This window comes from Phalangium opilio, unplaced genomic scaffold (genome assembly GCF_054372755.1).
Source record: "Phalangium opilio isolate 3A_F unplaced genomic scaffold, DU_Popi_V2 ptg000209l_1, whole genome shotgun sequence".
In the NCBI taxonomy this organism is placed as follows: Eukaryota; Metazoa; Arthropoda; class Arachnida; order Opiliones; family Phalangiidae; genus Phalangium; species Phalangium opilio.
Window position 1 is genome coordinate 22,126,146 of NW_028324217.1, and position 14,484 is coordinate 22,140,629.

Below are 14,484 nucleotides of genomic sequence, written 5' to 3' on the forward strand. Positions count from 1 at the left end.
TTGAAGTTCTTGATCATTCTTATAATATTCGCATCGAGTTGTAAACAGTTCATTCTTGGACTTTTCTACAGAAAGAAAAAACCCATCAATATATGCCTAAGTTTAAATCGAAGTCAGCACAAAAAGCGGAACCCTCTTTTTATTTGTGTCCCCTTTGTCTCCTTGATACAAATTTCTCAGATGATATAAAGTTCGGTTTGTTTTCAAAATCTAAACGGTTACGAATGTAACGGATTCACTTCATTTCAGTAAACTTGAAGAAGTTTAATTATCACGAAAATGATAGTTGCAGGGACCCAGCCAAAAATGTAAATTTCTTCTTTCCTGAATTATAGGATTTCATAGGAAAAAAAACGTGTTTTTATAGGAAAGCATAGGACAAAAAATGCTCATATATAATATTCCTTTGGTTAAGACTATGTAGGAAAATCTCAAAAAATTGCAAAATTTGATTTTACTTTGAACAGAGAAACTTAGGTAAATAAAATTTAATAAATAAAAAATCCTGAGCAAGGGAAGGGAGTTCAGCAAGTTCGGTGTCTGTTCAAATGGGATCTCGATTACTGAGCTGAATACTGATAAAGTTGATGCAAAACTATACGAAAACCTCGAAAAATTTAGGATATTATATGATAATATAGGTCAAGTGCAAAAAAATAGAATTTTGTTGGAATTATAGGACCCCTGGGTTCCCTGTAGTTTGGACGCTGGTCAGTGTTATTTAATATTTTCCCATTCCAATAGCCCTAAATGGAGTTAATTAAATTTAATAAATAATAATTTTTGAAATTGGTGGAATGACAATTAAATGGATTTAGTGACGCAGGAACTGAAAATGTAGATCAATTTGTCCCATAGAAGCGCATCGCTTCCATTTTAAATGCCAAAGACAAAGTCATTTCATTAAACAACAAAGTTTTTTATAGAAGGTGCCAAAAAACTACTGTGATTATTTAAACAAGGTTAAAAGATCATTTTACATTTGGTACTAGAGCTAGCATCTGCTACTTTATGAACCTATTCACCGCTTGTACCCCCTTGCTACGGTTAGGAAGATAATCATACGTAGCCCCTCTACGACACTATTTTTGGATAAAGGAGGGCTTCTCATATTGCGGCGCAAACAAGTTTCAACGAAGTGTACTTTTTGTTTTAATCAATTTAAGGTTGTTTTTAGCCACATCGTATGATGTACATATACGATGAGTCTCTTAGTTTGACTGTTAAAGGTAATTCGAACATCGAGGTAGTAATAACTAGAACTTTCTGTTCTTCTATTAAGGGTTACTTATGTGTAATCATTTTAGCATTGTTAAATGTAACCCCTCGTTTTTAGAATGGACTGACGGGTAAACATTTTTGCAATGTTAAGGGTAGCGCATCATTCAAAGTTTCTCTTTGCGTCGCACTATTACAATCATGACATAAATAAATTTATTGAAGTAAGGATTACGGGTTATCATTTTAGCACATGAATCTGATTATGCATAAAAGATGATGAACGGTATAAAAATTACTCTTTGGACGATATTTTCAGATGGAAAATCGTCGGCTATTGCAAGATATCCCTGGCCAGTTTTGGTGTTCAGTTGCTCACCATGCAGAGCTTACTTCAAAATTTTTGGTTCATTAATATCACCATAAGATTATAAGATGTGTTCCATAAGTATGACACTTCCTATACTTCGTAATGCTAGAGACTTAATGAGAGCTAGTTCGGGAACGACGCGTGAATTGACTACACGCAGTTTAGCAGGAGTTCCATCTTCCTATTCAGTCTGTACTAAGTCTTTGACAGCACGAGATCTTACGCTTCTACTCTTACGCCGGTGTCAGTGGACAACTAAGCCCCACCCCTTTCATGTCCAATATTTCTCTATCCTTTACCATTGGATACCGTGGGGGACGAGGGGGAAACCACTAAGAAAATTTTGTACACCTGATTTCAGATTTCAAATGACTTCAATTGAACTATCATAGACTTCATTTGACTTCAAAGACTTCACTAACTGTATTTGATTTCAGATGACTTCAATAAAATTTATAAAGACTTCAAGTGACTTCAATACAATTTATAAAGACTTCAAGTGACTTCAATACAATTTATAAAGACTTCAAGTGACTTCAATACAATTTATAAAGACTTCAAGTGACTTCAATACAATTTATGAAGACTTCAAGTGACTTCAATATAATTTATAGGCTTCAAGTGACTTCAATAGAATTTGTAAAGACTTCTAGTGACTTCAACATATTTTAAAGACTTCAAGTGACTTCAATAGAATTTATAGACTAAAGCCGATTTCTATTTTTTTCTCAAGACTTCATTAAATTGTAATAATTAAAAAATATCTATGTACTTCGCTATTAAGTACTAAGGTGCAGAGCAACCGAAAGCAATTATCTATGCAGAATTATATGGCGCAGATACAAGCCCGGATAGTATACTGATCCATTTGATCGTCGCTTATGTCTCAAGAATTCTGCGACGTTTCACGCGGGAAAATATGACCACGTGATCGGCGCTTATGTCTCAAGAATTCTGCGACGTTTCACGCGGGAAAATATGATCACGTGATCGGCGCTTATGTCTCAAGAATTCTGCGACATTTCACGCGGGAAAATATGATCACGTGATCGGCATAGATATGTTAGTTTTACTATATCTATGGTGATCGGCCGCTATTTACGGAAAGAAGTTTTTGACGTGGCATAGCTAACTCAATCACGCCAGTGAGGGCTTGGGCAGTAGTTTTTGCAAGGGGTCGGTCATTCATGAAATCCCGTACGCTACCCGCGAAATCCAACTTAAGAAATCTCATAAAAAATCCGAAATCAATAACGAAATAACAAAACAGTAAAGAAATCACAAAATCAGTAGATAAATCACAAAATAAGTAGAGAAATCACAAAATCAGTAAAGAAATCACAAAATCAGTAACGAAATCGCGAAATCCATTACAAAATTCACGAAATATTAACTCAAAAGAAATCACAAAATCCAACGAAATCAATTGAAATATCCCAAAATCTGCCGAAATCATGGAAAAAATCCGAGGAAATCACGGGAAAAATTGCAAAATTCGTTGGATTTTATCGAATTTTGAAATCAAACAAAATCCGACGAAATCAATTGAAATCCGACGAAATCAAACGAAATCCGAAGAAATCAAATTGGATTTCGAAATCCCGTACACTTTTTCCAAAACGTCCGACCCCTCAGGTTTTTGAAACTGATTATGTCTGATTCATACTCGAATTCATAGTTCAGAGAACTAGAAGACACAATTTTTAAATTGGCTGCTTGTATGCTGTATTTTGAAGGTTCCCAATTTAGTTAAATAGTAGTTTAAATTAAGCCAATTAAACTTCGCCACAAACAAAAATATATTGTTTTTACGAATATTCTTTGAAAACGGAATGATAAGTCCAAAAAGGAAAAAATTCTGGGGAAGAGTGTCTGGCACAAGAGTCTGGTAGCATTGCACCTCCGAAAATGGCCGAAAATTGAGGGATCAAGATCAGGGCCGCCCCTGTTTGACTGGAAAATTTATAGGACATTGTCCACTGTAGTGTGCAGCAATAGTAACACATCTCCATAGTCAAGCTATCAAAACTTCCAAAATTTTATTGGTCAAACTGTCCAGTGACCCCCTTAGTTTTTAACAAAATTATGGCACATTTTAAAATTCTGTGAAAATATCACAAACAGTTAGGAACCTATTACTCTTTTCTATTTTTTCGACAAAATAGGATATTATTTCTGACTTTTTTTGTTTATATTCTTATTCTTAGGGAACGGTAGGTTTTCTGATTAGAAGTAACTATTTTCGTATCATGTTTACTAACTAACTTGAACAAATTTCTCTGACCATTTGCAATAACGTACATGGCGAACATATATGAAAACCAGTCTAAATTCAGTCGAATATTTTTCACCCGTTTTTGTTGTTATAAAAATTGGCCAATTAATTCGTTTAAATTTAACATTAAGTAAATCATAAATAACCGGCGCGAGCGAAGCGAGCTCCGCAAATTTGGGTCTCTGCTAAAATCTCAGACAAGACATTTTCAGGTCACTCTTATACTTTTTCTGAGGTTTACAAAAATAGGGTGATTTAAGGACCGAATACCAATTTTAGGGTAGATTAAGGACCTTGTAGGGAAATAGGGACTTAGGGACTTTTAGGGACCTGGTGGGAACCCCGCAAAAAACATGTGGCATTTTTATTAAGCCTCGGTTTCCTCCCAACAGACGTTGATTGTTGGTTGAACAGAGTGAGTGGGGCAGCAGTCGATGGAAGCGGAAGCTGGCGCTGGCGGCAGAGAGAATTTTTAAATTCTCTCTGCTGGCGGTAGTAAACGACGTCACTCGCGCCTGCGCGTTAGCTAAAATTGGGGAACGGAGATAAAAATTCCTACCCCCCCCCCCCCACTTTCTTTCCCATTTGCCACTGTATGACGGTTTTTTTAGCATTAGATCAACACTCCCTCTAACGTTCCTTACTCCCTGGTACGAGTCGGCGGGACGTTGATTTGTTCAAGATGAATTGACTATATTTTTCACAATATGCCTAAGCACTACTTCAATTGAATTAGCATCTGAAAATTGATCTTCTTAAAAAAATAGATTTTATGAACTTTAATATTCGTTCGAATATTAAATGCTTGTACAATTAACTTTCTTTCAATAAATGAAATGGGTCGAAGTTACAAAATCAAACAATTAAAATACTATTATAATACAAGTTGGGAAAACCAAAATATTACCTCTCCGAGTCTAGAGGAGGACTACTTACAAACTTATTTTCCCAGATATGGAAATGTTTCTTTTTTTTATGAACAAATACTGAAGTTAAAATTTATGAAATATTAAAGCAGTATACAAAGCATAGCAAATATACTGTAAATCAGACGACATTTTACATCCAATAAGGATATACTTGTACACATTAAAATCATCCGATGGGGGAAAAACGGGAAATGAAAAGATAAAACTTTGGAGGGATATTACCTTTACGTGATTGTAAAGGCCAAATTTTCTACTCCTCAACTGTATACCCTCTATGTTCAAAGCCATATTCACAACAGGGTTGCCATGTAAACACTATCCTCTCGTTTCACCTCAACGATTTTCTTCCTTTGTCAACATGACTTTTAACGTTACATAACACCAAAGCTAATTTGTGGCTACACACACTGAAGGTAAATGCGCACCATAAAAAGCATAAAAACACGAAGCTATAATCCGATTACGATCAGACCTTTCTCTGATCTGGGCTGCGTTCAGCAGAGCTCACCAAAAAAGACAGCGGATTTTGGAAAACGTTTACCTGTGAGCTCTGTCGTCATAGCTTTTCTCCGGTCATTGGTGTTTTAAGAATAACGCTAGCGCAATAAAGCGTGCAAGGTACCAAGGCTTAACAAAAATTGTATGATAACATATTTTAAGAGATAGATAACAACAACTTTTATAATTAAAATTAGAAACTAACATGTCTCTTAAACTTCTCGCGTGATCAACTTGTTTCACGCCAATTAAATAGCTATAGTCCCATCAGAATCAGCAAGAGCTATTTGTATTAATTCCTCCATGCTTTTTTCGCCAAGCTGAGAACTACGCGTTTTACGTCACGTTATCCAAAAACCCGACTATTTTCCTTGAAGTACGCGCTGGCTCAGCGCTGAGCACCGTGACGTCAAAATTCAATAACAAAATCCCGTTCTGTAGGTCACTGCTAACAGCGCTGCCTATTGACAAACAAAAGTTCATTTGACCAATATAGTTGCGTTCTTCTTGAAATCACTTAAGAAAGAATTATGCTATAAACAGATGTAGTATAGCTTAAGTAATATATAAACATCGATTTCAAATAATAATAATTAAAAATATTCTTGGGATATCAAAATGAAACAGAGCTTTATAGCTACAAAATCACTAAAGGCATCGAAATTACGAAAAATATTTCCAAATATTAATTACACATTATGAGAAAACCAAATTTTAAGGTTTTGTAGGATTTATTTCCACAAAACAAAGCGAACTGCTAACGCGGTGCACTAACGGACGGACACACACAGACTAAAACATAGGCTGCTTTTTAACTCTTTACGTTTTAATTTTGAGTTGAGAAACTAGATTATCTTAAATATTAAAATAAATATAATTAATATTAAATATTTTCTTCGTTAGTTGTTCGCCTTATTGAGCGTTACATCGCGTTTATAAAGAACAATTAGACATTCTTGAGAGACTTGACTAATATTGGCGTTTGAAATGAAGCATACGCCGGTTGCATTACCTTACTCAAATAGGTAGTATATAAGGGTGTCGAACTACAGCTAAAAGCAAGAACAACCGCAATTGCGAAAACCTTTGGTGGACAACCCACCCTAGGGAGGCTAGACGTTTCTCGTAACCCTAGCTGATCGCCGCGAATGTCTTAAACCCGACGATGGAGTAGAAGCCAGGTGTACAGACTGGTGTCCAAGTGGAATGGACGAAGACCAGAGGATGGTGGTGATTAGAAGCCAGTATGTACAGACTGGTGTCCATGTGGGATGGACGAAGACCAAAAGATGGTGGTGATTAGAAGCCAGTATGTACAGACTGGTGTCCATGTGGGATGGACGAAGACCAAAAGCTGGTGGTGATTAGAAGCCAGTATGTACAGACTGGTGTCCAAGTGGAATGGACGAAGACCAGAAGATGGTGGTGATTAGAAGCCAGTATGTACAGACTGGTGTCCATGTGGGATGGACGAAGATCAAAAGATGGTGGTGATTAGAGGCCAGTAAGTACAGACTGGTGTCCAAGTAGGATGGACAAAGACCAGAAGATGGTGGTGTGAGAACTCAAATAAAGGAGCCATTTCCGTGACTGTGAAAGCAGTTCGGAAATGGCGAACACGTTTGCTCCGATTTGGAAACTGCGAACGCGGTCACGTGGGTGTAACAACAGACACACACACACAGACACACACACACGTCGAAATTAGAACCTCTCCGTGACATACGTCACTCGGAGAGGTAATCAGAGTATGAAGTAAAAAATTTAAATTGTTAAAAATTTAGTAGTATTAACTTATAATGAAGATTATACATTGGCATCCACCACTACTGTTTCTTAATAGTTTTCATTTGGAATTCTTTTGAATACTTAGTTATTGTCAATGGATTTGAATATTTTTGCGATCACAGTTAAGGGTTTGCTTGTAAAGTCACACTGATCACATTAGAAGGGTTTTTCTCTACTGTGAACGCGTTGACGGGTCTGGTAAAACATGGTAAATCTACTCTCTCAGCTCACCTAAAATCAGAATGATCACATACGACGTTATTCACCACCATGGATTCGTTGATATGTGATCAATAAGCACTTCCACGCGCTAACGTTGTCACTGATCACATTTGAATGCATGGTTTTCCCCCACTGTGAATGCGTTGGTGTCTGATTAAACTAATCTTGTAATTGCTGGCATAATCACACTGATCACATTTGAAGGGTTTTTCACTGCTGTGAATGCGTTTATGTGTGATCAAAGCATTCTTTAGCGAACATATATATCCACACTGATCACATTTGAATCTTTTTTCCCCAGTGTGAATGCGTTGATGTGCGATCAAACCACTCTTTTGCGTACATTTAAATTCACACTGATTACATTTGAATGGTTTTTCCCCAGTGTGAATGCGTATATGTGTGATCAAACCACTCTTCTGCGTGCAGGCATAATCACACTGATCACATTTGAAGGGTTTTTCACTACTGTGAATGCGTTTATGTGTGATCAAAGCATTCTTTTGCGAACATATATATCCACACTGATCACATTTGAATGGTTTTTCCCCAGTGTGAATGCGTTCATGTGCGATCAAACCACTCTTTTGCGTACATTTAAATTCACACTGGTCACATTTGAACGGTTTTTCTCCAGTGTGAATGCGTTGATGTGTGATCAAACCACTCTTTTGCGTACATTTATATTCACACTGATTACATTTGAATGGTTTTTCCCCACTGTGAATGCGTTGGTGTCTGATTAAACTAATCTTGTTATTGCTGGCATATCCACACTGATCACATTTGAATGGTTTTTCTCCAGTGTGAATGCGTTGATGTGTGATCAAACCACTCTTTTTCGTACATTTAAATTCACACTGATCACATTTGAATGGTTTTTCTCCAGTGTGAATGCGTTGATGTGTGATCAAACCACTCTTTTGCGTACATTTAAATTCACACTGATCACATTTGAATGGTTTTTCTCCAGTGTGAATGCGTTGATGTGTGATCAACCTACTCTTGTGCGAACATTTATATTCGCACTGAACACATTTGAATGGTTTTTCCCGACTGTGAATAAGTTGATTTGTGATCAAAAGACTATTCTCTTTGCTGGAAAAGTCACACTCATCACATTTGAAGATCTCTTGAACGTTCCTCTTTCGCATGTGACGTTCTTGATCATTTTTAGAATATTTGCATCGAGTTGAAAGTTCATTCTTGGATTTTTCTACAGAAAGAAAATTAACCCTTAAATATAAGTTTAAATCGCAGTTAGCACAAAAAGCTGAACCCTCTGTTAATTTGTGTCTCCTTGATACAAATTTTCCAGATAATATAACGTTCGGTTTGTTTTCAAAAAGGTTATGAATTCCAAAGTTTTAGCGGATTATCATTCACTTCTGAAGAAGTTTAATTATCACGAAAATTATAGTTGAAGGGAGCCAAGCCAAAAATGTAAATCCCTCATAGGAAAAAATAGGAGTATAAATAGTATAAAAAAATACTCTTCGGACGAAATTTTCCGATGGAAAATCGTCGGCTGTTGCAAGATATCCCTGACCAGTTTTGGTGATCAGTTGCTCACCATGCAGACCTTACTTCATAATTTCGGTTCGTTGGTATCACCATAAGTTTATAAGAAATATTCCATAAGTATGACACTTCTAATACTTCGTAATGCTAGAGACATAATGAGAGCTAGTTCGCGAACGACACGTCAATTGACTACACGCGGTTTTGCAGTAGTTTCATCATCCTATTTAGTCGGAACTAAGCCTTTGACATCGCCATAACCAGGCGTCAATTTTCGAGAATCTATGTTGTTTCACCAACGTCACTTAATGACAAGTGTTCAGTAACAACTGAGAAACATATGTAACATGTCTTATGAAATTATGGTATCACTGTGCGACGAGTGATTCGATAGGCCTTTTAAGAATCATTTCAAACCCTGAGATATTTTCACATTTTGCAAATTAATAACTTAGCTATGGTTAAAACAAAAAGGAATATACTATAAGAAGGTATAAGTAGCGAGATCATTAACTTCTACTCTTACGCCGGTGTCAGTGGACAAGTAAACCCTTTTCATGTCCGTCATTACTCCGCCCTTTCCCATTGGATCCCAAGGGGGATAGGTCTTACAGACACGAATGACGTATTCCGACTAGAGAAAAAAACCTCTAGCAAACTAAACAGAAAATGGAAGCTAACCGCGGTGCTGAAAAGGTACGACAGTCGTTTTCAAGTGCCATCAACAAGCTAGTTAAAGGTTTTGAATCTAACTTAGATTGAAAGTTATAGAAATTGTCTGATAGTTCTAAACAAGCTGGTTACTCGAATTAAAGTCGTACTCTACATTGTTGGATACTTCCTTGTTATAATGGTCAATGTTTGGGGGGGGGGCATATATCTGTAACCAATTGATGTACACCCCATGTTCATTGATACTTTCCACTCAGTTGTTCCCAATAAACACGATCCCTCATAATTGACGGACTTTTCAAATTCACCCTTTTTACCAGCTTCAGTGGATACATTGCTCAAGGTTATTTTCAAACACGGTAGTATGACTCGGGCTATTCTCTCTCTAGGTACCCACACTTTTTAAGAAGAAAATTACTTACCAATTCTCGAACTAGCAGACGAATAGTTTGACGTGCAAGGTTCAAGGGCGTCTAAGTTGGGCACTAAAGTATCGTTTTTAGGTTCAGGCGATATATCCGGTAAGTCGCTATCCAGATGAACCGGGGTCAGTTCAGATGAACCGCAGCTCGGTTCAATATTTCCTTTTTCATGACATTTATTTTTAGATTCCTGTGCTTCCAAAGATTCTACGATTGAATCGTTCTCCATATTTCTTTCAAGAGACAATTCCAAATCGTTTTTTGACTTCGACATTCAGTTGAGGAACTCACACTTTCATGGACTGCGATGTAATATCTCGATTTTCTCTCTTTATCAAGGACCTTTGACACGAAAAGTTTTAATATAATAAAAATAAATGTAAATCAAGATTTGGCATTGATAAGTTTAGTACAACAGAGTTCTAATAGCGTTTTCCTTTGGGTCCTCGCGGAGCGCTCCCAAGGAGCAATAAAAATTGTAGTAGTAGTTTCCAGCTTCGTTAAAGACTGTTTTTGAAGAATAGGATCTCCCAGTTTTATTCCTCCATGGGAGCGCTCCGCGAGGACCCAAAGGAAAACGCTATTAGTCGAGGCTTAAAAAATATACTATTTTAGTAATAGTTAGGCCTGTGCGAGTACTCGATCAAAGGCGAGTACTCGATCGAGTAAAGCGCGGTATCTAGTGGGGTTTTTCCCATTTAGATTTTAGAGTAGACAGTTGATAGGACAAAAATTTGACGTCAGCTAGAACAAACCCAAACCAAAGCTAAAATTATGTTTATTGACGTTTGTTACTTTTTGTATCCAAGCTGTGATATTTGAACAAAGGAAGAGTAAAAAATTAAAGATATAAAAATATTTAGCCTTGATTTTGACATAAAATAATTTATTAGGACTCGACTGGGACTTGATATAATTTATCAGTACTCGACACTGGGCTTGAGACGTAGTTTTGAAGCTGCCTTTAGGACTCGAGGACTAGATACCAGTTAAAAGACTCGACTCGAGATTCCATAAGAGCTTTTTTTAGGGCTCGAGACTCGACTCGAAGCCCAAAAAACTGGACTCGCACAGGCCTAGTAATAGTGTTATCATAAATTTTAAAATTACTCATGTCCATGGTTAAGTGTTTTTTTACCTATTTGAGATTTTATGGACTATTTGAAATAAGCACCTCTGGGCAATTGCGTACCACCCTGCCCTCTTGATAACAAAATTCTCGCGGTACGTGCTTCATGTCGAATGAAATTTAGCGCGAGATTTTTTAAAATTGGGTGGGAGATGTAGAGGGTGCAACGAATTTTTTTTAACAGGAATGCAAAGCGTTATGCGATTGGTCGGAGGTGCTTATTTCAAATTATCCATAAAATCTCAAAATAATTTGAATTTTGAAAACATTTTGAGGTATGGTCAGTAGCCCTATCTTGGAACACTTTCTCAAGCTCTTTGTAAATTCAGATTTTTCAGTACCAAATAAGTTACTGAAGTTAAAAAGCACACCAATACAATAAGTTTGAACTATTGCCGATCTATTGCACCCATTTTCAGATTGCTAAGACGCGTACTTTTCCTGCAAAATGGGTTTTAGAAAAGGTCGATTTCAGCCCTAACTTGGAATGGTCCGTCCTAAATTGGAACGCCCCCGTCCTAAATTGGAACACCCCGTCCTAATTTGGAACACCCTAATTTAAATACGAAAAAATCTGAGTTTTTGTAACTAATAATAAGCAAATATAATTTGTCAGTGATGCTACGACCATCTAGCGACCAACGCTTACCCTTTTATACCTGTACATATATTTTAAAGGGCACTTAGTGTCATCTGCTTAAAGCTTCAAAAATTGGCGCGCTGTCAGTTCATTACGGTTAAACATTGTAAATTAAACGCGCTCTAACGCTTATGTACGGTATTTCAAATGAAATAGTTACTAAGTTAAATCAAAGTAACATACACTGCTATGTTTTGTGGCGAAAAAGTTGTCGAATCTACATTTTACATCAAGTGAGTCATGATACGGTGTTTGAAACCCAATATCACTCGGCGAAACATGCTAAATAAGCTAAAATTAGCATCACGTTTATGACTAAATCTGGATACTGGGCTATTAACACCCGTAACTTTTCCGCATTTTAATCTACGCTTACAGGACAAACATTATTGGACAGGTAATGAATCAATGCATCTTCTAAGGTCTTTTTGCTGTCCTTTAGTGAGTAAAACATTAGTTATGGATGTAAGAAGATGGAGTAAATTTCCGTGTTTCGGGGTGTTCCATTTTAGGCAAATGAAGACGTATTTTCTTTTCGAGTTTTCTCAATAATTTTTAGGCCTAACCTGGCGTTTAAAGTGTTTAATTTGAAGAGAAACGTCCGAAGTTTTCAATGGAATTGTTTTCGTAAGCCTATGTTTTTCCCATTGGCCGTGAAAGCTTATTTCCCGAGACCCATGGGAGAACTTTCCCTTAATTTTGGGAAAAAATAATTATGCAAAATATGAGGTTGTCTAATTATGCTTGTATCTTCTCTGGATTTTATGATAGATTCTTAAAGCCGTGTTTTATGGATAGAGGGAATTTCAATCTTCAAAATGAGCCCTTAGAATATTCATTTGAAGCTCTCAAACTGAAATTATGACGATTTTAAGAAAGGTGTTCCAAATTGGAGCTGTTCCAAATTAGGGCAGCTGACCCTATTTCCTGAAAATTTCATTATGCAGACTGGTCTTAGTAGAAGAATCGGTAAAAAATCGCTTGATTTCACCTTCCTTTTAACTTTAATAATATTTTTTACCCATGTGTATTTCTTTTATTATTGATTAAACTCTTTAAAAAATCAGTTATCACTTACACTGTTATGATATTCTTGCTCTTTGGAGAGATAGATTCCTCTTTTATTTACTGTTTTCCAGCTGTATGGCTAAAACTTAACTGAAGTTGTTACGGATATCGGAACAAAAGATAACTACACCAATTGCCGCCAAAAACTAATCTCTAGCAGACTCAGAAGGTTTTAATTTTTGAGCACGGCTCGACTGGGGGCCGGGGCTGGCACCTGGGGTATGCCATAGCCAACTCGATCATGCGCTCCTGGACACAAGCTGCTCGCAGTCGCAGCGGCTAGAGTGGGATATAGACCGAGTGGGGAAATGTAAAGCCCCGCCCATTAATTGACATGCGCAATAACCACTGGATGTTTTACTTCCAACAGCAACACGTAAATAGCCAGAAAATCTACTCTTTGGCGCGAAATTTAAAATGCTTCGTTTTAGAACATTGGTTTTGCTACAGATAATGTTAGTTCAAATTTTAATAAAAAGGTGAATATTTGTGATATTATATAGATTTTAAAATATTTCCCACTATGTTTTAAACACAACATACAGGGTGTTTTTGAAAGGTCCATCACAAATTAAGGGTGATGTTTTTTGTGTCATTTGAGTCGAAAATGTTCTATGACATTTTGCCGTCCGGGCCACGGTTTTCGAGTTATGATTTGAATATTTTAGGGATGACCCCTTTATTAAATTAGCGGTCTTTCAATTTCTTAATTAAATTTAAGGGGTCATCCGTAAACTACTCCAATCATAATTTGAAAACAGTGGCTCGGACGGAAAAATGCCATTGAACATTTTCGACTCAAAATGGCCCAATAAATACGCTCTTTCATTATTGATGGACATTTCACAAACACCCTGTATACATTGTTTATTACTAAACAATAATGGATTTACATTCATTATTATTAATCCCTACGTTAGGAAAAATGGTTTAAATTATTGGTAGACCGAGCGATGGTGCTTTAATTGTAAAATACCCGCACTTGCGTCTTTGCAAGGTCATGTCTTGCTTTTTGAATGAAATACTAACAGTTTTCTAATAGCTATTTTGTTTGAAGGAGAATTTTTGCAGTTAGTTCCAGGATAAGGAGAGTAGTCTTTGTAAAGTGCGGCGCTGAGGCAATTTTAGTTTCCAAAAATGAAAATAATCACAATAAAGATAAGATGTGCAAACTCCCTGTAAAAAAAAGTAGACAAGTTGATACTAGCGACGCCTGACTAACAGCGCTGGAAAGCCTGGCCCTTTGACGCGCTCGACGAGGCAGTACGAGTCGGCGGGACGTTGCTTTGCTTCTTGGCTTAGGGGAATACGCTGTCTATTGGTTTCTCTTCAAGTAAACAATGGAATGGTCTATTCATATACTAAACCTCGAATACAGTCTTGCACCGCTCAAAAACTTCATTTGTTAATATCTCAAAGGAAAGAGATATGATATTGCCAAATGAAATGAATATAGGCCATATTTATCTCAGTATGACAAGGCTACGCACTTCAATTGAATTACCAACTGAAAATTGATATCATTTGAACAGATTTATTAATTTTAATACTCGTTACAATATTAAAGGCTTGTAGGCCTACAACTAACTTTCTTTCTAAAAATGAAACTCAAACAATTAAAATTCACTTATAATAAAATCAGAGTAAGTAAAAAAATTAAAAAGTTAAAAATTTCGTAGTATTAACCTATAATGAAGATTATACATTGGCATTTAGAATTCTTTTGAAAATT